The 26,150-nt window shown below is 35.1% G+C and overlaps 1 protein-coding gene and 1 long non-coding RNA gene across 3 annotated transcripts in view; one reads left to right on the forward strand and one right to left on the reverse strand.

The window, feature by feature from the left end:
* The window catches only part of LOC135087598 (dual specificity calcium/calmodulin-dependent 3',5'-cyclic nucleotide phosphodiesterase 1), a 276,250-nt gene that overhangs the window by 157,624 nt on the left and 92,476 nt on the right, over window positions 1–26,150 (forward strand). The gene's annotated exons all lie outside the window — the stretch shown is intronic.
* Window positions 16,099–17,755, reverse strand: LOC135087623 (uncharacterized). Its single transcript, XR_010260892.1, has 4 exons — window positions 17,637–17,755; window positions 17,286–17,343; window positions 16,264–16,329; window positions 16,099–16,125 (listed from the first exon to the last, which is right to left on the reverse strand). It is a non-coding gene; the product is annotated as an uncharacterized LOC135087623 (long non-coding RNA).

The raw sequence follows: 26,150 nt of genomic DNA on the forward strand, positions 1-26,150 counted from the left end.
CTTAACGTAGTATAAAATTTATGACACTATTTCTGTGACAAACAGAATTTTATGCCGACTGAGTACCTAGTGAGTTATCACTACGCCAAAAGTACTTTGGGATAAAACATTTGAGGGTTACGAGTGCATCAATAGACATAGAGTTGGACACTCAAACTGAAACCTCAATTAGACGTTCCCTCTTTAATTAGGATATATCAATCTAGCGACTTAGTACCTACTTCTTCAACAACTAGTAAATATCGCAATTAAAATTAACACGCGAACCCATTAACATTTAACTATCACGATTGGTAGTGATGAAGCTGGCGACAGTTGATTTAAAAGTTGTTAAGTTTTTCGCTTAAAGTTTTTGTTTGCCTTATGATGTGTATATTAGAATTGATGATTTTAAAGAGACTAATGTTGATTAATCTATATATCTATCTTCTATATATACAAAAGAAAGTCGTGTTAGTTACACCACTTATAACTCAAGAACGGCTGAACCGATTTAGCTGAAAATTGTCAGGGAGGTAGTTTAGAGCCAGGAGAAGGACATAGGATACTTTTTATCCCGTTCGAAATAAAAAAAAGTCTGCTTATTTATTGCCATTAAGGCGGAACAAAGTTCGCCGGGTCAGCTAGTATATATATAAAAGAAAGTCGTGTTAGTTACACCACTTATAACTCAAGAACGGCTGAACCGATTTAGCTGAAAATTGTCAGGGAGGTAATTTAGAGCCAGGAGAAGGACATAGGATACTTTTTATCCCGTTCGAAATTAAAAAAAAATCTGCTTATTTATTGCCATTAAGGCGGAACAAAGTTCGCCGGGTCAGCTAGTTAGTAATAAATTAAAGACGAAGGAACGAAACAGTAGATGTTCCTATCTCAGTTTCCATTACGGTCTTCAAAAGATTGGTGGAATTGAATCAGGAATTGTTCGATTGGGTCGATCCTTCTTTAACTTTATTGAGAGAGAAATTTTCTATATTCGTTGCTCTAGAACTAGATAATAGCATTATATTTATGACAATGATTTTAGGTTCAATTCTCTTATCATGAGCCAATACTGTACCTACTTACATATTATTGTGATTACTAAAAATGTTCATAATCTTGCATTACAACTCCAATTAACACATATTTTGCAGCTCTATCAGAAGGAACATCATAAATTCATAGCACGTCACCTACATTAAAAATTCCCGTCGAAAAGAATAAAACAGGAAGTTCTGCTCCGTTCATTTACCCCAATTTCCTAAAGTATTCGTGCATTACCATAAAACGTGGTTTCTCGGACGTGATGCCGTGCAAATTTCAATTTTAAATAGCAAATCCTTTAATACGGGTAACGATCGGCGTACCTGGATGTCCGCAGTGCGATTCCTTAAGGGGGCATGGCACTGCCAACATGCTAATATTTAAGCCGCATTAAAATTTTACATGACAATCTTTCAAGTTGCGAGTTATTTGAATGAAACGATAGCTTTTTAAAACCAAATTGTTTCTTATTTAGACAAGGACTAGGTACCATTTTAATTCTAAGGTGACGTCGATGATCCCAAAATCCATTCTACTGCTGAATACCATTATTACATGTCATTTTACAGTGTCTTCGGCTTGTCGAATCCAGCTTCTGACAGTCAGTAACTAAGAGACAGCGTCCCTAAAATCAATTAATGTTGTCCCGAAATGGTGGTAGTGCAAGCTATATTAGGGCGTGTAGAACATAAAATAAATGTGCCCTAAAATGGCCTACCTACAAGAATTTAAATTTGAATTGAATCAAGAGTGAAAGAATAACGCCCGTATTCACAAACATTACTATGAGGTCTCACAGTGCGCGTGGACGCACAGGGTGACACACGAAACAATCACAGAGCTGCTGCTGCAGCAGCTCTATTCAACGCCGTGCGTTCGATTTGCAATACTTTGTGAATACAGGCGTAAGTTGTACGCACGATGGTCGACAGCACAACAAAAATACATTTTCCGTTTTATTTATTATGCTTTCAATATGAAATTAAATTAAATTTCCCCGCTAATATTGAAAGAAACCTATCCAATACGATCGCTCGAAGAATACTTTAGATATGCAAATATTCCCACTAGCGCTTAAGCCGCATTAAAAATCGGCCAGGCACGATTCCTTTGAATGAAAGAGGTTTCTTCATAAATATGCATTCATGTTAGGTTTTAGCATTTTTAAAGTGCTTACATCGTTCGTACTTGCTGTAGTTGTGTGGTTAGTGTTCAATAAGGTATAAAAAATATTGAAATTTAGCGTTCGGGTAATTAATTAATAAAGTGAGGCTTCTGAGGCTTTCTTTACTTTCCTTTCAAACATAAGCTAATTTTCAGTTATTAGATAAATTTTATGTACGTCTTATTGGATAGATACATAATAGGAACGCGTATAAATGCCCTTAGAAATGGCTACATACTAATTAAAAAAGTTTTTTTTTATTTTCATAGAAAGCTACTACTACTATAAAACTAGCTTGCTTCTTACCATCGCTGTCCTCAACTACCGAAGCCAAAAGTACTAGTTGAGAAAGCCATTTTCAAACAACCGCTTTAACTCACGTTCCTCGTAGAAAGCAGGCTATGTTAGCTCCATGTCACCAGTCGGCTTACGCTCCTTGCAAGTGTTGCAAGGCTTACAGCAAAGACTGTTTGCGAGCACTCTGAACGATTCCAAGTTGTGGGGACATGGTGATGCATTTTAGGTAGGTGATTAAAATTTATTGTTTTAGGAGTTGTGGTTTTGGGTATTGTAGGAATAGGTTTCAAAGTTTCCATTTAATAATTATCACAGGCCATCAGTTTTTACATGTTTATAACCTTTCATTTCTTGATGGAATAAAAATATAGCCCAGTCAAATTATATTTATGCAAGGTTTCATCATGTCATATAGACAAAAAGTCCATGTCATTCAAATTCAAATTTAAATTCGTTTATTTCTTTAACTTAGCCTAGTTTAGTTACAAGTTGTTGGAGTTCCTTAATTATTCGTTCCTCTCTTTTCTATATTTTTTCTTCTTTTCTCTAGGTACTTGCTTCAGAATCACATTCAAAGCTTCTTAGTGACCTCTAGTTCACAAAGTTACTCGTACAATTACTGCGGATATTTACGTCCGTGCCTATAAACTTCTAAAGCAATAAGATCTAATGTCTAATGTTGAATCTTCGTCTAATGTTGAAGTTTTCAATAAATACACGCCAAAAGCATTTGTATGTGCTAATTACTCCAAGTAGGTTAATTATCCGAATGCACTTTATAAAAGGTCAGAGTTTAAGCCTCAAAATGTCACGGAGTTAGATAAGCTAAGAGACTAAGGTGCGCGCTCGCGAGAGTAGACTCTGCTAAAGGTGGCGGAAATACAATTACAGGCTCTTACACTTGCGGTGGAGAGGTTAACAAATTTACCCTTTATGCTCTATATCGAAGAGAAATTACACCTATGCACAGGTTCTTGTAATGTTCGTTCGTTCGTTTCAGCCGAATGACGTCCACTGCTGGACAAAGACCTCCCCCAAGGATTTCTACAAAGACCGGTCCTGCGCCGCCCGCATCTAGGCACCTCCCGCGACCTTCACCAAATCGTCGGTCCACTTATTATTTATTATATTATTATATAATATCAATAATATTTTATTGCAATTAAATCCTGTCGTTGACATCTTCAAATTACAATTAATACCTTTAGAGGCCACGTACCGGAAAACGCAGCGTGGGACGTCCACCCACAAGGTGGACCGACGACCTGATAAGGAAGGCGCTGGATGCAGGCCGCTACCAATCGTGCGATGTGGAAGTCATTGGGGGAGGCCTATGTTCAGCAGTTGACGTCCTGTGGCTGAAATGATGACGATGATTTAACTTTGAAAGGTTAAATTATAATTGACTAGCTTTCCGCCCGCGGCTTCGCCCGCGTGGAATTTTGTCTGTCACAGAAAAACTTTATCGCGCGCGTCCCTGTTTCAAAAACCGGGATAAAAACTATCCTATGTTCTTTCCCGGGACTCAAACTATCTCTATGCCAAATTTCATCAAAATCGGTTGCGAGGTTTAAGCGGGAAAGCGTAACAGACAGACAGACAGACAGACAGACAGACAGACAGACAGACAGACAGAGTTACTTTCGCATTTATAATATTAGTTGGGATTTAAGTAAGAATAACTTCGACCGGTAATTTTTCGGAAATTAATAATTACCAGCCATCACTTTTGTGCTCATCGCCCCAAGTGGCTATCATAGTTATTTAGTCGAATTATTGAAGATGTTACTCAGTAGGTTCTATTTTAACCAGTAGGCCTAAAATAATATAGTATTGTGTGTACAAATTCTTAAGTGAATAGCAATTATTACAAAAAATCGTGTGATTTCTTGAAGACTAAAACGTCATAATTGTTTTGAACGTTCATAACAAAGTACTTGTTTAGACTGATTCCTTAAAGTCCACTCTAGAATAGTTACTTGAAGGTATCTTAGGGAATACCCTAAGTGTTTGTAATGGTTCTATATTGGCTCACATAAAATTCTAAATCCTATTCTTTGTCTTACTACCGATTTGTGTTCATAATAATCTCTCTTCATAATTTTATTTTTCATACTTTTTTTATTCATACATTTTTATTACTACCATCGGAGCTCATAACAGTTAGTAATCATAATTTTTTTATCAATACTGTTACTACTAAGAACCATTTAAAATACATAATTTTTATTTTCAGATCTTTTTTTTTCATAACATTCATTGATCATATTGTTTTAATTAATAATGTTGTTACTAAGAACATACTTCAACTCATAATGTTGTTGTTCAGAATAATTTACTTTATAACAGACATACTCGTATCTTTAAAAAAATCATATATAATTTAATAGAGTAGATAAGCATGCAGAGCATGCAGCATGCATTGGTATCTCCTCGTCTCCGGCGCTGCGGGATGTGCAGCCCTTCCGCCCTTGCGTAACGAGGCTCAGGCACCCACGCTTGCTTCCGCAGCTTCGGCTTTTTGGATCGCCATCGGCGCCTTCGGCGCCTCGGCGACCAGCCTCAGCCGCTCCAGCTCACCCGGGCGCCTGAGCCTCGTTACAGCGGGCGAGGGCTGCCCTCCCTCCGCGCCTCCGGCTTTTAAATTACACTCTAGGGGTAGGGCAGACAAGACTACGTGGAGTCGGTTTTGCAGCGATTCGTTTCTGTCACGTTAGTTTTGTGGCACAAAATATTGCCTGTTTTGGACCATTTCAAATTAATTTAATGTTAATACGATTTAATACGAATATAGACATCATGATTTTCAATAATATGGATAAATACACTTATGAGTAATAAATTTATGAAAACAAATATTAGGATACATCACATTTATGAATATTATAGTTATTTATTCGAATGATTATGAGTTTCGATCATTAGTATAGAAAAATATATGAAAACAAATATTAGTAAAAACTAAGTGTATGATTAGTGATATTATGAATATCAATGATTATGTTTTTAAATATGTAGGTTTTAAATTTTTTATGAAGAATGATCATTATGGTATCAAATTGTATGAGAAATATTTTCGGACCTCCAATGATAGGAATTGAAAAGTTATGTAAGAAAATGCGCTACCGTTTGTAATATACAAACACTAGCCCCAATTACTAGAGTTTGTTCCCGCTCTCGGGGTATGTAAAGGATCCTTAGGCCCACCTTTGTGCGCTCAAAGCCTTACTTTTTAATTAACACTCCCTTAGCTCTACGAACACTTAGTTAAGTAACTTGGGTATATTTGAATAGCAAGAGAAGTAGAGATAGGAAAATATTTTTAACTATCTGAACTTCTTAATAATTTATTTTTCGTTTACTTTAATATCTACTGAAACTTTACTTTTAATATCTACTGAAAAGTTACTGAAAATCAGTGTCTTGGCAGTAAGTAAGATATTGAGGGGGTGACCTTTTTGACAACTTTTTTTTTCGTTGATGAATGTGCTATATTTATATAAAATAGTTGTCAAATAAAGCTTTTTTCTCTCATATTTTTTTCAGCTTTTTTTATATTTAACCAGCTATTGCCCGTAATATCGGTCAGGTGAAGTTAGATTTTAAAGATATTCCTTCTTCATCTACTTGATATCGAGTGGGAGTGACAACAGCCCTAGTACTACTAAATAAATTGAATAGAAAAGTTGAAAAAAACCCTATTCAGAGACAAGATAAATTTAATACTCACCAACATTATTATTCTTAAAGCGATTTCACTTTATCTTAAGTCGTCGGTTTCTTCAGAACATTCTGATTCCAGTCCGTAATATTTTGCTCGGAAAATGAGAAAATAGTGGCGTCGTATTAAATTTCAACTGTGCGATGTTTTATTCAACGACGCGCCGCACTTCCCCCAGTAATGAAGCAAATCGGATCGCTTAGGTCATAATGAAGGTTGATACAGAAAAATCACGAATAGTAAATAGGACGGAAAATTGCGTGTGTAAATAGGAAATACAATACCATAATCAGGACCACATCATCAGCAAACGCCTTTCGTCCACTAGAATCCCCTAACCCGATCCCCCAGGGGATCCCCGTGATCTCGTCTGTTCATCAGAATCCTCTTTAAATAAAAGTACATAAAGTCAGTGTCACACTGAGTATTTTTCTTTAGTAGCATAATTCACACACATAATTAACACATTTCTCATAATGTGGAATTCGCAAAATGGGGATTTCTCAAAATGGGGAGTTAGCTAAATGGGCACGTGTACACTTTGCCAACATTAATCCTCCTGTTTATTACCAGGGTAGCATAGTCTTAAAAGAGCTATTTCGATTTTTTCTTGGTTATCTCGTGAAAATCTCCTTTATGGTTATGCCTCCCTGGTACTTTTGGGGGATAGTGTTAGGGGATCCTAGTGGACGAAAAGAGTAAACGCCTGGCAGTGGTCACCTCTATTCTCTAGTCCCTTTAAAAGAGTGTCAAAAAGAAGGTTCCAGAAGGTCGGTTTTCCGATCGACCGTTTGTTCCGGCGTTTCTTCTCAGCACTTGCCATATGTTTGTCGCGCTGGTAGGGCCCAAAAGATAAGGAGACATGTAAAGTGCCCCATAAGGGCTACCTTTTCTTTTTTTATTATTTTCTATTGACGTTCATAAGTGCCACTTGTGGTCTAAACTGAATAAATATTTTTGATTTAGATTTTTTGATTTTGACCCCTGAACACATCCCTTGGTATTCTCGGCTGTGTACTCCGTTCCCGCATATCAGACCCTCACCCGACGATCGCTGAGGTAGCGATCGATGACTCTCCGGACATTTTTCGGACAGCTTGACTCCGCTAATAGGCAGCGTATTTTTTTTTAATGTAGGACAAGGCAGGTATTTGCTGAAGTCTGTTATTAATGTTAATTTCTAATTGAGCGTAATTTTGAAAAGACACACAAAATTAAACCCAGTGTGTGATTTATGTACTAAATTTTACCATGTAGGGCTCTTCTCTACCTATGTGCCATGTGTAGGTAATTCATGCGTAGAATTACTAACATAGATACTCGTAGCTTATTATACGCGGTACCCCACTGTAACTTACTATACTGTGTTCAAAAGATCCACATCCATAGCTCTTGTTGTAACCAAATGCATTTCAAAATAGTAAAGACTAAATTGGATATTCATATCAATATCAAACATTTCATAGGTGTAGATAGAAAATGTTTTCGACTGCATTTAGCATTCTTAACTCAGAGGAAAGGTACTTTCACTCGAGTCTGTCTGTGTGTTAAAGTTATGAAATAAATCAATTGCGTCTTTGCTTGCAATGATAGTTTCAACTGGGGTCCATACTTGAGAATCTCTCAACACAAGCTTTTTTCTGTGTTTTCAAATTACTAACTAAAAAAAGAGAAGGCTAATATGTATGTTAATATGTGTTTTATTGTACTTATAAAGTCAATTTTAATTCTATTATGTGTTTTATTGTACGTATAAAGGCAATTTTTAAGTTTTCACCTACGATCAGACTATAATATACCCTACTATAAACTGTGAACTCCAACATCTGTGGTGTACAAACAGCATTACAAAGTACGGCTCAGCTTTGTGCTAGAGATGCGATGTGGAATCAGGATGGAAAACTGTTCTTTGCCGCCAAATTGCAGGCTTCTAAAGAAAATCCTTTTTATCCTGCTTTGAGTATCTGTTCCTGTAAATGATATTTTTACTTTGTTAAAGATGTAGTTTTAGTAAAAGAATAATAAAATTGTAAAAGGTTTTAATGTTATCAACGAGAAAGTTTGTTAAAATAACTAGATGTTTGTTACTCTTTCCAATAACCATTACTTATGTATGTAGATTAATTTCGATGAAACTTTACAATGTTACTTATTTCCGATTAAGTATTGAATGACAATGAAACTTGAGAGTTTAAACTACGAACATAGGTTAGTACTACGTGCTGACAGGTGGAGACTAATTAGAGAGTACGTACAGCTAACTAAAATTAGACACAATTCGAGCTTGGCAACTTGGAATACGAAAACCGATACCTAACTTAGGTAATAATTTAACTTGAATACTGATTACTGATAGATTAATCTTTGATAGGATGCCTAAAGCTTCGAAGGACAAACATTTACCAACCAGTTTGTATAACTAACTAATTCAGATATTGATAGTGCTAAAACTATTTCAGATCATAGAACGCAGTAATGAAAATTAGATGGTAGCATATTTATTTTTTTACATTACATTGACTAGAATCACTCTTCATAAGTGACAATAGTATGAGTCTTCACTCAGTTCTTAGCCTCTCCTATGCTTTGTCTCATATCTGTGCAACCTCTGTCAACTGCTTTGTCTCAGATCTAAGACAAGACTACTTTGTCATTTTGAAACATCATTTGAAAACCGTAGCAGTTGGGGGTGCAGTTTTGCGCGGCTCAATAGCACGCCAAAGGTTAGTCTACTCTGTGTTCGATGGACCGAAGACCTCAAGAAGCTATGAAATGAACGCAGCGTGGGATGTCCACCCACAAGGTGGACCCACGACCACATAAAGGTAACAAGAAGGCGGTGGATGCAGGCCACTACCAACCAAGCGATGTGGAAATCATTGGGGGAGGCCTATATTCAGCAGTGGACGTCCTGTGACTTAAATGATGATGATGAAAAAATGGGAGATCATACTTTGTGGCACTCCTTATGTAGCCTGAAATGATGATGATCTCTCTCGCTGAGCGTGTGGGAATCATATACTAGCAAATAATTACTCTTCATTCAATTTGAATATTGCTTATGTTTAACTATTTTCTAACACTAAAGCTTTTATTCAAAACTTTATGGAAATTATTCCATAAAATTACATTACCAAATTCAGCCATGTTGTTTATGAAATACGACATTCTGATCCTTTTGGGAAATCACAACCTGCAACTTTAAAACCGGGCTGCCACAGATAATAATATATTCTGTATATCCAATATATACAAGTCTGTTGAGACCACTATATCCAATACTCTTTTATGAGCTGGATATTTAGATGAAGAAATTTCTCGCAAGTTTATCGTTTACAAAATTACTTCAATGCAATTTTTGTATTTTGGAAAAGTAGGGATTATGATTATGTTGAACCGTGGTAAACTTTAGTTTGCACTTTTTTCTGTTATCCTTGCTGGATTACACCATCTACCACCATCTTATTTCAACTCTAACAAACGTCACAAATCTGACAAATTTCAAACAAAAACACCGGTTATCGTTAAAGTTACGGTTAAAGTTAGGTGGTGCAACTCTGCCTAAGTATTCTTGAGGGTAGCACTGAGGCAAATAGTTATCTATATTAGTAAGTTCATCGTCTAAAGTAAGTACCCATACTCTATACATATTCGAAAATCATCATCATCATCACAGAAGAACGACCCTCTTTAGCTACCAGAAGCAAATGAAGGCTTTTTCCTACACTTGTTTTTGCTGTATGTATTAGGTACACCTACCTAAAAATACGTTTTTCAAAAGGCTTTATTTACTTAAGTTAGAAGTATTATTTTTAATCTTGAAATGTACAGGTAATTTTATTACCAATGGCCTCGACCTATATAAGCGTGGAATCGTTTATCAACCCAAACAGTATTTCGAGACGTGAACACCAATATTATGTACCCCGATAATATCTTTCTGACAGCGAATACATTTTTACTTACAAAGTGATAAATGTAGGCTTTTAGTCCGCATTTTGTTTACCATAGGTGAGTATAAGGCTACGTCCACACACACGCGGAGTTTGACGCGGAGCTCATTGCGGAGCTGGATGCACGCAAAAATTAATGCGAACTGTTTTTCGAACTTAGTGCCAAAATGACAATGTGTCAACTCGTTATAATTCAAATTATTATTGGACTTTAATCCGATTCACATAAACAAGATCCTCTTTTACATTTAAATGCATTGGTGAAATAAGTCCGAAAACATCCAATAGGTTTGTAAAACAGAAAGAAAGAAAAGAAAGAAAAAAAATAGTAAAAAGTCCTTAGACTACTTACAACATTAGTTACTTAGGTACATAGTTTAATTTGAACCAAAATGGCAGCCACTCAGCATGTGTTATGCTCTAGGTATTCTGTAACAGTACACTCTAAATTTTTTTGGAATTTTTTTGGAATTTTTTAATTCCAATATTAATATATTTTAAATATTTTTCATTTGATACACTTGACTTGGACAACCACGAACTATCGCTGCTCTAAACAACTGAGCCGTAGACAAACATTTCGAAAATTAGAAGTTTACTATCTCTGTAACTCATGCACGTATTCACAAACATTACTATGAGGTCTCATAGTGCGCGTGAACGCACAGATTGACACACGAACCAATCACAGATCTCCATTCAACGCTGTGCGTTCGATTTGCTGCTTCACTTAAGCATGCATCGTTTGTGAATAAGGGCGTCAACAAAGCAAGCCAGTAAGGTATCACAGATAGGCACTAACATAGCACTTCATTTCGTCCACCTACTTGCTTGCTTACGAACCCACTCTAAGCTTCCATCCAGTGTGCATGTGGACACACCTTTATAATATTTATTTTTAGATACCTTTTCTTCAATTTCGTCAAACGTTTCAGATCTGAAATAAATATTTATTTCTAAAGATCCACCTGAGCTACAAAAGAGTACCTTGTGAATAAGCTTGGTTAAGCTCAGTTAAGCTCCCACGTTCAGTTTCAGTATTAAATTGTATCTTTTTGAATCAAAGAGTGTTCTTTCATTTCATATCAGACTATTATATTATTGTCTTTGAGGTATTTAAAAATGGGCTGCTGAAACTCAACAAAAAAAGAAATGAAGGGGTAGGTTAGTAGCTAGGAGCTAGGAGCGGCACGGGAGGATGTTTTTGTAACATCAAATGTCAGTGAGACTTCAGATCTCCTTCAGATTTATTAAATATCTGTAGTTATGAGAGACCTTAAAAACACATAATCTTATTTAATTTAGTCAATTGCAGATACCTACATTCTAAATTAACGAAGGAAACTAAATAAAAGTACTAAGAATACGGGCTCAGCAGTTTCCAGGTAGTAAAATCTACATCGCTGGAAACAAATTAAACTAAAACCATTCTAAAGGAAAATGCATTTATTCGAAACAGAAATGAAAAATAAAGCGAGGGTAGAAGGCATTTTAAAACTCCTTTGTTTTCGCTCTGTAAATGATGTTAAATTGAAAAGAAGAGACGGAATTCAATTTGGTATACCGTATTTTTATTCGTTCATTTGTCTTGAAATGGACTTTGCATTTATTGTAACTAAGCCCTAATAAATATTAGGTTTTGGAATGTCGGAAATTTTATTGAAACAAAGCATGAAAACCGTCGTTTACTCGGCGAAATTACACTTTTTCACTTCAAAAAATTTGTTGGCATCATGCCACCGAAAAACGAGTGAGCCTGTTGATATTTTTATACATAAGCCAGAATCTTTTCATATAATTACATTAATAGACATCTAAAACTTGCAGTAATTTAGGTATTTAATCTTAAAATATAACTCAAAGGTGACTGACTGACATAGTGATCCATCAACGCACAACCCAAACCACTGGACGGATCGGGCTGAAATTTGGCATGCAGGTAGATGTTATGACGTAAGCATCCGCTAAGAAAGGATTTTACGAATCTCCACCCCTAAGGGGGTAAAACGGGATCCACACGTACGAAGTCACGGGCGGCCGCTCGCGCTAGTATTTATTTGTATAACGCCTGGTAAAGGTCGCGGGAGGTGCCTGGATGCGGGCGGCGTAGGACCGGTTTTTGTGGAAATCTTTAGGGAGGCCTTTATCCAGCAGTGGACGTCATTCGGCTGAAACAAACGAATGAACGATAACGCCTAGGCTATAATCATTTCCTCTGACAGACGGTAATAATTTATTAAACTTGATAAACCTTACTATTTCAATGTTAGTCAGTCTCGCTAGCTTACCTGTTTATCGATGTTCTATTGGCACCCACAAAGCTACAAGAATGTCAACATCCTCTCTACTTCCCTTCTCAGTCCCTGGCTTAACTTGCTGGAAGGAAATATTGATATTGGCTAAGAAATTACCACAGCAACATAGTGTGGCCGTTAAATTAATAATTATACATTTTATAGGTTTGAAGTGAGCACAATTAATCTATATCTACACTAATATTATAAAGAGGAAAACTTTGTTTATTTGGTTGTAATGAATAGGCTCAAAAACTACTGAACCGTTTTTAAAAATTCTTTCACCATTCGAAAGCTACATTATCCACGAGTAACATAGGCTAAAATTTAATTTGGAAAAAAATAGGGTTTCGTAAAATATGTAGATAATGTAGTCAACGCGCGCGATGCCGCGGGCGGAAAGCTAGTTAGGTAAATGAAAGCGAAATAACACTCACTGATTATTCACGTAATCTCAGAAACTACAACACCTACAAACTTTACATTTGGCAGGTTTACTTATCATAATTATGGTGTAGACATCCGCTAAGAACGGATTTTACGAAACTCGACGCCTAAGGGGATAAAACGGGGTCCACGCGTACGAAGTCACGGGCGGCCGCTAGTGATCTTATATAAAAACAATAGTCAGAAAAATATTTTACACAGAAAGCTGTAAAGGCAGAACAATAAGATTCAAAAGTGGATTTGACAGATGCCCTTGGTCAATATCACATTTGACTGAGTTTTCCAGTCAAGTGGTTTTGAGAAAGGAGGTTAGTCAAAACAGTGTAAATTTTGACTGCAAAAATCAATTAAATGTATCATAATCAATAATCGCCTAATTGAAAATTTTACCAGTCAAAATTCATACAAAGTTACGATTACTGAAAATTACTAGGAAATCATCGAAAATGTGTTAATTCAGAATACTATTTCCATCGTTTTAACAATACTTAGTATTAAGTACTTAGTACTGCTGTAAATGCTTAAAAACTTTCCTTTAGCAATCACAAGCAAAGGTAAGCTTTGAAAGAGAAAAACACTTGCAGGCAAATAAAATATTTCCTTTGAAAACACTAAAAGCCTGTTTCATCTTTTTGTAGTGCTTACAAACCGAGACACGTACCAGAAGTGACAGTTATTGGCGTTGACGACGAGAAAAGTGGTATTTTGGAACACCAGAATTAATTTTAGGAATTTTACTCTGTTTCTTGCTTCATAGAACTTGTAATATTAATTTCGGAGAGCTCAATGGATATCCAATAACAATGTGATGAAAAAAGATGTTGTTACAAAATTATTCATAAGAAAACTTACAGATATAATAATTCCGCATACATATTTACGCTATTTTCAAAGATTGAATCAATTTTTATTGACCTAAGACATGTTTGTGCCCATAAACAATACAACATTATGTGCTAGCCTTTCTAGTCTAATACAATTATCGAAGCAAAAATCGTACCTGGTATTTTAACTAAAATCATAACGAAACCTATTAGAAAACAATAAAATTTTGCTACCAACTACAATGCGGTTACTTGACTATGTAGAAGTTAAAACAGGTAATGCTACATGAAATTTCAGTAATTTGAAAGTACCATTCCATTAGAAACGCTTATTACTCCAATTCCAGAAGTTCCATTCCATTCCAGAAGCGGTTCGGTGTAAGATTGCGTTCTAGTGCCGCAACGCGCGTTGGTGGCGAATGCTAATGAAACAACTAGGTTTAAAACTAACGCCGAAATCACGCTAACCGCATTAAAGACCAATTAATACAGAAAGGTCAGATTGATATTGCATCGAAAGAAATGCTTTCTGGTTGTCAGTTGTTTGACTTTCCTATCTATGCCACGATAAGGGCAAACCACTGGTTTGCAAATACAGTTATTTTCAAAACAGATGGTGCATAGAGCTCGTATTCTAAAACACGCAACCAAAATTCTGTATTTATACCAGCCTAAATATATCTTTAAGTGCAGCTTTACATTCATATTTCAGCATTTCAGCATTTTTACCTCGAATTGTCGTGACAAAAAGATTGAAAAAGGTGATTTATTTGGTATCATGGATAAAATTATTTTTATTAGTTAACGCGACTATGTTTGTCCCGAACGTCTGTCATTATAAATTTTTACGTAATTTTCTATGAGGATCAGAATTAGCTTAGTAACCAGATAACCAGACCAGGCATGTGCTTCTCACGCTGTACCCATACTGTGGTCTTAAAAATATTAATTTAGGTTAGTACCTTCGCTAAAAATTAAATTTTAACTGGCTGTTCCCCCAGCGCTAAGTCCGTTGCACTCCTGACGTAGCTGGCGAGGTTCCAACGCTTCACAATGGGAGATTGCCGACTTAATAGTCTTGGTACCGCGTTATTATTAGCTTAATAACTTGATTGGCTTAAATAATTATTATTTAAGACCATTATAATTTGGAAGTATGATAATAGGTGAGATTTTAATATCCTCTATTACTGGTAGTTTTCAGCGTAATCATTTGTTATTTCTATCGACTGGAATCTTACACCTAAATTACGATAAAAATTTAAAAATAGTTATTCAGGGCACTTATAATACACGTCCCAAATATAGCTTACCTTACCAGCCCCTCTCCGTTAGTAACTCTACTTTAAATTTTACTAGTTTTTGCCCGCGGCTTCACCCGCGTGAAATTTAGTTTGTCACAGATCGTCATAAAGTATAGCCTATATGTTATTCTATGTTATAAACAATAATAATATTGTAAAGTTTCATCAAAATCCATTCATTAGTTTTTGCGTGAAATAGTAACAAACATGTTAACATCCAAACATCCATACAAACTTTCGCATTTATAATATTAGTAAGATTTGTTTCTCACTTTTTCATACATAAAATACTGAAGCAATTTTGATGATGACTTAAAGTGTTAGGTTAGTAAAAAAATAACAACCAGACTAATTGCGGAGATACCCAGTACATTTATTTTTAACTCAGGCTTCTTCTAAGTTTTGCAGGGTTGTGTCTCCTATTACTGCAAAGATAAACTAGGTTAGTAAGTCCTTAACGAGGAAAAAATACAGTATTACAAGCTTTACGTACCGTGCGTTCATCAATCTAATCTTTTTGTAGAGATCTTGAAAGAATTTAACTTCATCTTTTTCTGTGAAAGAAACAGAAACGATAAACATTAAATTTATGCAATCAATAACCTAAAGCTTAGACTGAGTTGCACCATCTTATTTTAACTTTAACAAACGTCAAAAGTCTGTCAAACTCCTTATAATAAACACCAGTTATTGTTACAGTTGCGGTTAAAGTAAGATGGTGCAACTCGGCTTTAATAAAAGTTTATTTAAATTAGTATAAAGGGGATGATGATTGAAAATTAATAAGCTAATAAAAAAAATTGTAAATTCTTATACCTTCTTGACTCATATCTTCCTCTGTAAAGAAAACAAAAAAATAAAATAAAACATTGTTCATTGTTTGTTTGATTTGTATTGTTATGATACTTACTGAACTTTTTAACGTAGTACTTTTTCTGTAACTCCGCTAAAAAGATAAAAACATATTTAACATCAGGTTTATGTTTTAAATGTTGATCGAAGCTGCCGAAATAATTGCAATGACTATTGTTTAGTAGTTTGTTAAAACAGTAATACTATCCACTTACCAACGTATTTTAAGTAATTCTTCATTTCTATGAAAAATAAATTTAAATATTTAGCATATTATTAGGAACATTTTCAAAAGTAAACTAATAATAAAGTAATTCAAAATAAACATTATTAGGGATGGGAACATTTTGGATAGAAAATAAAAAACATAATTACTGCACCTCTACTTTCTTCAGACTCCGAGGAACTTGTTGGCACCAAATCTTTAAATTGAAGTAACGACTTAGCTGAAATAAAAAAATAATATTTACTTTAAACTTATAAATGTATTTCAATACAACATCTGTAGATAAACATTTTTGGTGATTTTTATATGCCTTAAAGCGAAGAAGTAATTAAAATGTACATAACAGGACAAAGACAGACATTGTGTTGTAAATCCGGGTCTTCAGTGAGTGTTTTTCAACAAAGTTGACAACATTCAACATTTTTGTAGGCAAGTTTGTTGAATGTTGAGATGTTTTTGTTGATTGTCTAGAGCAAAACACGCGCTGGAGACCCGGCTTAGAATAGTCCCCATCACAACTAGATAATGTGCCACAGTGTTTATTTTTATATGCCTAAAGCTTCAACGACACCAACGTGTGCACATCGCCGTCGCCGGCGCGATCAAAGACGAATGACAGGTCGCGCGACCTATGACAGTTCACGCGACCTGTCATTGGCATTTTATCGCGCCGTGATCGCGCCGGCGATGGCGATCTGCACGCGTTGGTGTGGTTGAAGCATAAGTAATACGTAAAACCAGTCTACTTCAACAAGCGGTCTAGGTTTACTCGAGCAGAGAGCCATTGTGTGCGGCCTCAATGCTGAGCACCTTGCGATTGTCCTTCACTTGAAAGGATCTCTTACGCAAACGGCTTTTTAAAATCTTGGTAAAGATACTTAGTTTACAGTCAAAGACTTGTCCCCACAAAAAATTCTACGTTGAACAATACTATAAAGTGACGTTTAGTACGGCTAGTGTACTCATAAGCTGAGTTGCACCATCTTAGTTTAACTTTGACAAACGTCAAAAATCTGTCAAACTCTATACAAAAATCACCGGTTATCGTTATAGTTATGATCACTGTTTCGTGGTGCAACTCAGCCTTAAATTAGCAAGTCGATGTCTTAAAAATATTACGTTTAAATTAAACCAAAATATAGGTTGTAACTTTATTTTGTTACTAAATATACAAACCAAGAGCATCATCAGACTTTTTTGGATCCGACGGTTTTGTAAACACCAAAAGAATTACCTGCACAAAAAATGTATCAACAATACATTTTATTTATAGTAATAGCACATCAAATTACATTTTTGCTGTAAAATATTACAAGAACATACTATGCCGCAGCTAAGGCTGGGTTGTACCAACTTACTTTGACCGTAACTAAAACAATAACCGGTGATTTTTGTATGGAGTTTGACAGATTTCTGACGTTTATTAAAGACGACGTTTGTTAAAGTTAAAATAAGATGGTGCAACTCAGCCTTAGGGTTGAAAGTAGTTGTCTATACTACGTTTATTTTAAAGCTATTGTTACTTACAGCAAAATATAGACAACAATGCATTTTGTTAAGAATTCATACACATCCTCTCACAAACAAATTACGAAACGATCTTTCATCTGGAACTGGAAGTTTCGAATGATTGACTTTATGGCGCATTTAATTGCATTCAATTAATTAGCCTGCAATCACTTGTAATCTGAAACCATTTACCATTCTTAAGTTGCGTAAAAGTTAATGGCTATTTTGATACCCACTAAAATAGTCATAATTTAAGTAAGTACAATAAATGGAAAAGAAATACATGACATAAAGAAAAAGGTACCTACTAAATAATTTGTTAAAAACAGTTTCTGAAATAAGAGACCTAAAAAGTTTAACACCTACCTACATAAATGAAAAAAGAAATACCTAGGTACCTATCTAATATCCGTACCGCGCGGGAATAACTTGACATGTCATTTTTGCGTACTTTTCAGGGGAGCGATTTTAAAGTTTAGAGTTCCCTGGTAAATCGGAATGAATGATAATTGATATTTTTATGATTGAAATAAGCTAATTTGATGCATATCTTTCGATTGGCGTAAGAATTTGATTAAATTATCTTCTTAATCTATTAAAAAAAAGACTTGTCAAGTTGTGTACCGACGACTTGTCAAGTTATTCACCAAAGAAAAACAAATATTTAAGGTGTAAAAATTGGATTTAAGTTAATTTTTTTGAATGAAGTTTAAGTAAAAAAACAAAACATAAAAATAGAACATATTTTTATCACTTTTGCAATGAAATAGTAGCAAATTTATTAGAAAAATCAAATATAACCGCAGAATATGATCGCTTTTGATCAGATAATTGTACGTTTACTTAAAATTAAAAAAAAAGACAAATAAAAGAACAAAAGCCATGCTTCATAACAAGCACAATTAATTTTAATTATTTTAAGCTTACGATTAAGCTTAAAATAATTAAAATTAGCTGGATACATTTTTGCGTAAGGTCGACACGCCCTTTCGCGTCCACCGTCCAGTCACGTCCAAATGACGGATCACTCTAGAACGAAAGCTATTGCTATGATTTCCTGAATGTATGACACGTAAACCCACATTAAAAAAATCTTATAGCATGCTACCGTTTTTGCCAAAAATAAATCCCACATGAGCAGGTGCGCGTTTCAAGGTAAGTTTTTAATATATTTAGGTCTAGATTGGGATTTACCGCAGTCTATAAGCCTTAACCATGAACCATACAATACGGATAATGATATCGGTGATTGTACTTTATTAAATGACACTTAAAATAAGGTGGATGCGCATTTACTTCAATGCAATTTCCACTTTGCGTCAGAAGTGATTGCGGTCTGGTCTAACTGGGTCTAAGATATTAAAATATACAAAACAATGCATGTTTTATATCATGTAAAACGTTATTTACATGACGTATCGAACACAAAGATTTTTTCAGTACTAAGGCCTTTTCCTGGACGCTAGCTTACCCTTGTGATAGCCAATTTGCGTCCACATTATCACGACTATTTTCTAAATACAGACGTAAATAATATTAAAAAGCAAACTGTGCCTAGAGAGGATACCATATTGCAAATTGAGCCATACTATTGAAATTTCAAAAAATGAAATAAACTAAAATATATGTCTGTTTATAATTATTAAGTGTGATACCTAAATATTTTGAATACCAATTAGTAAGATTTTATTTATATTTTTTATTTCCATGCTGTTATTAATTATTAGTGATTTTGAATGCATTTTTTCTATATTTTATTAATATTACAAATATAATATTAAATTTTTTTGGGTTTAGAGCAAGTTTAATGACTTACTTTGACTTATGGTCCTATGTCCCCTAGATGGGGCAGAGGGCGTCCACAACAGTCCTCCATCGCGTTCGGTCTTGAACTTGAGAGCAAGTTTAATACTATACTTATAAAGACTAAAGGGAGCATAATGACAACAATTTTTCGTTCAAAATGTAACGAAAAATTGTATATTATTTTTATTCCTCAAATCTACCAACTCACTAAATGGACGAGATCTGGCGTATCGACCCTACTTACTTTTACCTCATCATTATTCCTAAATAATGTCATTGAAGTCAAATAGACTATAAAAATAAAATTATCCGGAACTTAAAATTGACCTAAAAGTTTATTATTAGATTTTTTACTTAAATTCTGTTGTCAAACGAAATATTAGTCTGTTATGAAAAAACATTAGTACCTACCTATTGACTAAACTTATCCTTCTTCTTTCAACTTGCTATTTAAACGTTAATTTAGTTTTAAACTATTGAAAATAGTAATAAAAGTAATAATTAACGCCTAAATATATTAAAAAAATATTTTCAGGGGTTGGTAAGTAAAAAATATTTGAAGACGCTCGAAATCCTGACAATGTTATATTTTAACAACTGCTTATTTTAACATATAAAAATATGATTATACGAAGGTAATAGCTGGATAACTCCAAATATCCAAACCCTTGACTGCGTGCATAACAAGACAACTGCACATATCATGGATGTGTTTAGTACTCAGAGGGGATCATAACTTGATAACTGTTTTTGTCAAATTAAAAACGAAAATCCATAAATGTATAAGTCGAGATATTAATAAATACATGTTCTGACATACATTGATAAATCGAAATATAAATGTTTGTAAGAATAATATTAATCGGATATATCGTTATGTCAAATATTTATTGCCTAAATTAGAGATATTTACTTATGAACAAGAGCTGTATTTCAAGTATTTTTAGGTATTTCGAGTTGAGTTTTTTATACCAGTAGGGTATAAGGTAGAGGAAGCGCTTAAGCTAATAAAAAAAAAAAAGTGCAGGTCGAGATGTCAAGTTATTCCCGCGCGGTACGGATATTATGTATAAATGAAAAAAGTGTTAAATAATTTGTTTGAAGCAATTCCTGAAACGGCCCTAAAAAGACTACAAATGCAAAGGATTTTAAAGATAAGCAGCTTCTAAATAAATAAAACCTTCATATTATTTCAAAAATCTTCTGATAACGAAATAATGTGGGTACTACCAAGACGTACAACGTATTTGTTGGCGTTGTTCCTTCTGTTATATTTACGAAACGGAAATAGTCCAGTCAAATTAGACATGAACCCTTTTTAAGTTTGACCTTGAATTTTTTTTAGCACATGTCGGATCGATGGGGACTTTTCACAGTTAATTCATAATGGTGCTCCGAACATTCGTACCAATATTCAGCTGTATGCGAATTATTGCAGGGTTCATGCTAATTTGACTGGACTAAAACCTTTCATGACCGACTCGTGCTTGGCTAATATTTTTTCCTTACGCGATAACGGGCCACCTGTTTCCCTAGTACGTATCATAATCATATAACATGCAAAAACATGTTAGGTATTACCATCGAATCTGTCAATAGTAAGGTTCGTATCCATTAGTTGTCTAAGTTCGTTGTAGTATGCGCGTCACGCACGCACACACTCACATCCCTTACATAGTATATAAGGTTATACACTATTAATAAATGAGCTCTTAATACGCAGTCAGTCTACTTATTTAATCATCCCAACGCCCAACGTTGCATGGCGACCCTGCCAGTGCTGCTCACGCAGCGCTGAGCAGATGGTTTGGAACAATATAAAAGTGAAATAAATTTAAATAAAATAATTTAAAAATGTAGTAAAAAGTGAACAAACAAAATATGGACTAAAAATTAGACTTAAATCAAAATTCAATAAAAATATCGAACATGAACGTGAAATAGAAATATCAAGTGCCAAAAATCAAGAATTTCCTGATCCTGATGAAAATGTTAGAAGACAACGGACCGAGGTGATAAAGAACTGAATGAGCTGGGCGCCGGGCGATGATGGAGTCAGATGTGGTAACAACAGAGTGCTGGGTGCCGGGCGATGATGGAGCCAGATGAGGTTGACAGCAGTTAGCAGGGTGCCGGGAGTGTTCGAGTCGGAAGTGGTTGCAGCCGGGAGAACCCTACATCATGATGAGTCCCCGTGCATTATTAGGTATTCTGAGTCCCCATGTGCCCCATGAAGAAAAGTCCTCTTGTCCTCTTAAAAAATTAGGTCATCATTCTACGGTAAAATGTTTTTTTGTCATTTATTATTTAAATTTAGGAGATTAATTTAATTTTTGATTGGTTTAATTTCAAATATGAATTATTATTTTTTTTTTCTAATTTGGTAACTAATTTGGATACAAAGAATACTTTATGTACTTTTGTGAGAATATTTTTTATGGAAATATTGAATGTCCCAATTTAAACTTAATTTACAATTATTGCAATGCGTGTAAGATTTTATAGAAATAAGTTCGATATTTTTATTGAAGTAACGTAAATAATACAATTTTAAATATTTTGACATTTATAATAACGTTTGTTGACGACTTATTTAGTAAATTTTATTGATAACATATTGCTACTGAATATGAAAATACTGAATAATATTAAATAATAATTTGTATAATATTTTATTTGGTGAAGTTATTTTTTTAGCCTTTTTAAAAGTTTTGGCATTTATGAATAATATGTAATTTTTTTATACCAGTGATATTTTACAGTTTCATTTTGTTAGATTTTATTTGTTTAGGATTTATTTAAGTATAAATTTAGGATTTAACTACTTCGATGTTACAATTCTCATTATAAAATATTTGATTTTCTAAAAGTAGGTCAATAACTTTGTTACTCAGTCATGTCATTGCACTCAACGCATACGACTTATTGCAAATCAGCAAAACGTGATTTAGCATCACACACGATATGATGACATGTAGGTATTTTCTAGCGTATCGACACAATACTTCGCTGTAATTAAGATCTTTACATTTTAAACAATAATTGTATTTGGTATGCAAGTAAATACTTCGAATCAGTGTCATATTTGTAGACTTTTAAGACCACCAAGATCGCATTTCTAAATATGGATCTTTAAAAACACATTAATTAGGATTATTAATTAAATTTAACGTTGAAGTAAAACAATATTTAGATTTTTTTTAATAATTAAGTAATTTAAGTAATTAATTAAAATATTTATGTAACGAAATAATAATGTAATTTAGACCATTGAAAACGCAATACTTATATTTTGATAATTGCTATGTTGAAAAATATTTTGCAAAGTGTAGGTAAAATATCACTTGGCTGACAACTCGATTACTGATTTATTTGGGTCAACACACAATAGATATTGCACAATGATTAACTGTAATTGAAAGTTTTTGACTATGAACGAAATTATTTTACACAAATTCAATTTTTTTTTTTAATTATGATTTTATCACAGTATATTCAGTTATAGTAAATGACTTATTCATTATGTAACTAGAAATTACGTAATAACTATGACATGGAAAATACGATTACACGTTTTATTTTTTTACAACGTTGCATCGTTGACAGATTTATCTTTGTATAAATTATAATGTCGACTTATAATAAGCGGGGCTTTTAAATATCTAGGTCATGCATTTAACTAGAAGGATATGAGAAAATTGTTTGGTCTTAGAAATTATCATTTTGATTGAAAGATAAAACAGAACTCCTTTGAAGTCGGTTAATTAAAAATAATTAGTCAATGAGCCGAAAAGAATTTTATGCACCATGAAAATTACAATCATCATTAACTCTAAGCAGTACAGATTATATCAAATTGTGATACTTTATTTATGTCCCGGCGAACTTTGTACCACCAACAAAAATTGTCGTAACTGGCTATTAAATCTATAGGTATTATGATTCTAATCCGCTGCCACATAATCTGGAATTGCAAACGACTAGTTCAGGTTGCGGTCAATTCTCCCAATTATTTGATAATTTGGTTACAAAGTTACCTACCGATAGTTTATAGCATCGTACCGGTTCCTTTTCAGCCACCTGTCAACGCGTCAAAACTCTCTTTTACCTGAAAATTTTCCCATCAGATAGTGTATTTGCATCCATATTCCACAACAAAAGAGACGTTAGCTGTGTACGTGTCCAAGTCTAGCTTTACTTTAACTTCCAACAGCTCACGTCGTAGACGTCAACGTCAAGAGAGAAATACGCTTAGGAAGAATTCAATATGCATAGAAAGTAATGGTAGGGTGAATTCGTCGTGTGAAAGGAAAATTTCCAGGTTTTTTCGTAGAGCAAAAGGTATAGAGAGAGACTGAAGACATCTGAAACACGAAATATGAAAAATGCAAACCAAAATGGTTGAAGTTGCATCCCACTTAACATCAGGTGCGATTGTGGTCAAATACCGGCCTTGTTATGCATAAAAAAAAGTTGGTATTATGAAAAGTGTTTCAAGTAGGTATGAGAATAAATTAAGTCTGTGCTTGATCGTAATAATATAAAATTGAGTTTCTGCCAATAACTAAGTTAAATATGCACTTGAATTTAAATCGAATTTTAAGCTTCGATAATAACACCAGCGTGACGAGGTGAGTGAGAGTGAAACCACAAGTGTAATATTTACAGACGAGAGTTTCGTTTTAATTATACATACATACAAAATAAATGACTCGAACTTTGAATAATGCCCCAAGGGAACGTGAATACAATTGTGATATTACACTGCATTAGTAACGTCTCGACATGAATTATAATAATGATTACACTATTTTTATCTCACAATAATGCAATAATAACCTTTTTTTTTATTTTTTTTATTTTAGGTGGTAAAAATGCATTGAGTTGCATACCCGCCGCTGTGGTAAGGCGACGGGTTATGTGGGGCTCTCCCCTCCAGAAGGGAGGGGCCTACCCACTAAAAATCCACCAATCTCCGTCTTATTGAGCAGAGGCAGGAGCCGGTGTAGCTGAGCCTTATCCCGACCTATCCAACCAATGCTCATGTAGTCCGCTTAAGTATGCAGACTCCGTCTTTACCACATCCTTCTTTTAACAGTGGCGGCTTGCTGATCCGCCACCGACCACTCAGAGATAAATTTACACGCTTATGTACATTAACTTACTACTAATTGTATACAAGAATGTACATTTGTGCAAAAATCTATCTACATATTTACAAAAACAGTTGAGACCAGCGGAAAGGTGTAAATGGCCTATCCACTGGTACTCTGTAGAATCTTAACTATATGACTAGCGTTGACTAGTGTCAGAGACGGTTAGCAAAAGCACGCCGTCTCCGACCAGCTCTTCGGCGGCGGATGGGATCTGAGAGAGGATCGTTTTCCCGTTCCCTTTCAGCCGCCTCTTTGGCATTAATCACTTCTTCACAGAAGTTTTTAAATGCGTCCCAGCCTGCTTCACTACTGATCATGGCCCTAACCACAGCCGGCAGCGTTAGGTCAAATCCGATAGTGGCGCACAGTGTTGTTCTGTGCGCTGTCCAAGCCTGGCACTCTTCCAGAGTGTGTTGCGCCGTGTCTTCGGTGCAGTCACAGTGGTGACAAGCAGCAGCTGTCTCACGACCGATGTCGTGCAGGTATTTACCGAAGCAGCCATGTCCGGTCAATACCTGCACCATGCGGTATGTGAGCGAACCACTGCTCCTCTCCACCCATTGTCGCAGGCAAGGCTGCAGGGCGGCGACTGTTCGGTGCCCAGCACTGGGCTCCTCTAGCCACTCTGCCCACTCCTCCAATATCAAGTTACGGGCCTCCTCTCGCCAGTACTCGATTTCACGAGGTGCCGGAGGGTTTCCACTACGTCTGGCGGCAGCGGTACGGTGGTAAACTTCCGACTGCACCCTGGCTTCGAGCTCCCACGGGGATGCAATAATAACCTAAGCTAAGGTGGCTAGCTAATGCTGTAGCCTGCTGTTAAATTCAGTTCTGTAAAAAAGAATCCGTATGCACGGTGCTTACTAGCTCATTAATCTTTTCTTAAAAACCGGCCTCGTGTATCTCAGGCATTACTGATTGATTTGGTGCAGTCATTATTATGTTTTGCTTACAATTTCCATAAGGCTAGGCACACTCCACGTGCCAAACCAAAGGCCAATGCACTTTCTAATAATAATTCCGAAATCTCATTTTCGTACTTACTGGGTAATCAATTCCATTGTCGCCAGCGTCTGAGCAATCAATTGCAACGCTAAACCCAGCCAAATCACTATTGGTATAAATGCAGTTCAATCTCCATTGAGAACGTAGACCAATTAGTTCTATAGGCGCTTCAGATGAATAATGAACCACGTCAATCTTAATATTTCAGAGCAAGGAATTCCTGCTCCTATTAAATACGTGATAATATTAAAACTGTGTCGTACAGAAAACTACGCTACATTTACAAGTATAAATATGTTTGTCATTCTCTTTTAACTGGAAGACATAGAACCGGCAGGATCTTTGTGGAAATCCTTGTACGAGGCCTTTATCCAGCAGTGGACGTCTTTCCGCTGAAACGACGAAACATTCACAAACCGCTCTTGCAGTCATAGTCATCAGCTTGAAGCTACCATTTATAACGGTATTAACTGTTCAACAACTGCGCAAGAGCAGTCGATAGCTCGAGCTGTCAGTGTATATCTGGCAACTGCTTGACCGCATGATGAAATTACCGTGTTGCTAA

The sequence above is a fragment of the Ostrinia nubilalis genome, chromosome 3 (assembly GCF_963855985.1).
Source record: "Ostrinia nubilalis chromosome 3, ilOstNubi1.1, whole genome shotgun sequence".
Classification (NCBI taxonomy): domain Eukaryota; kingdom Metazoa; phylum Arthropoda; class Insecta; order Lepidoptera; family Crambidae; genus Ostrinia; species Ostrinia nubilalis.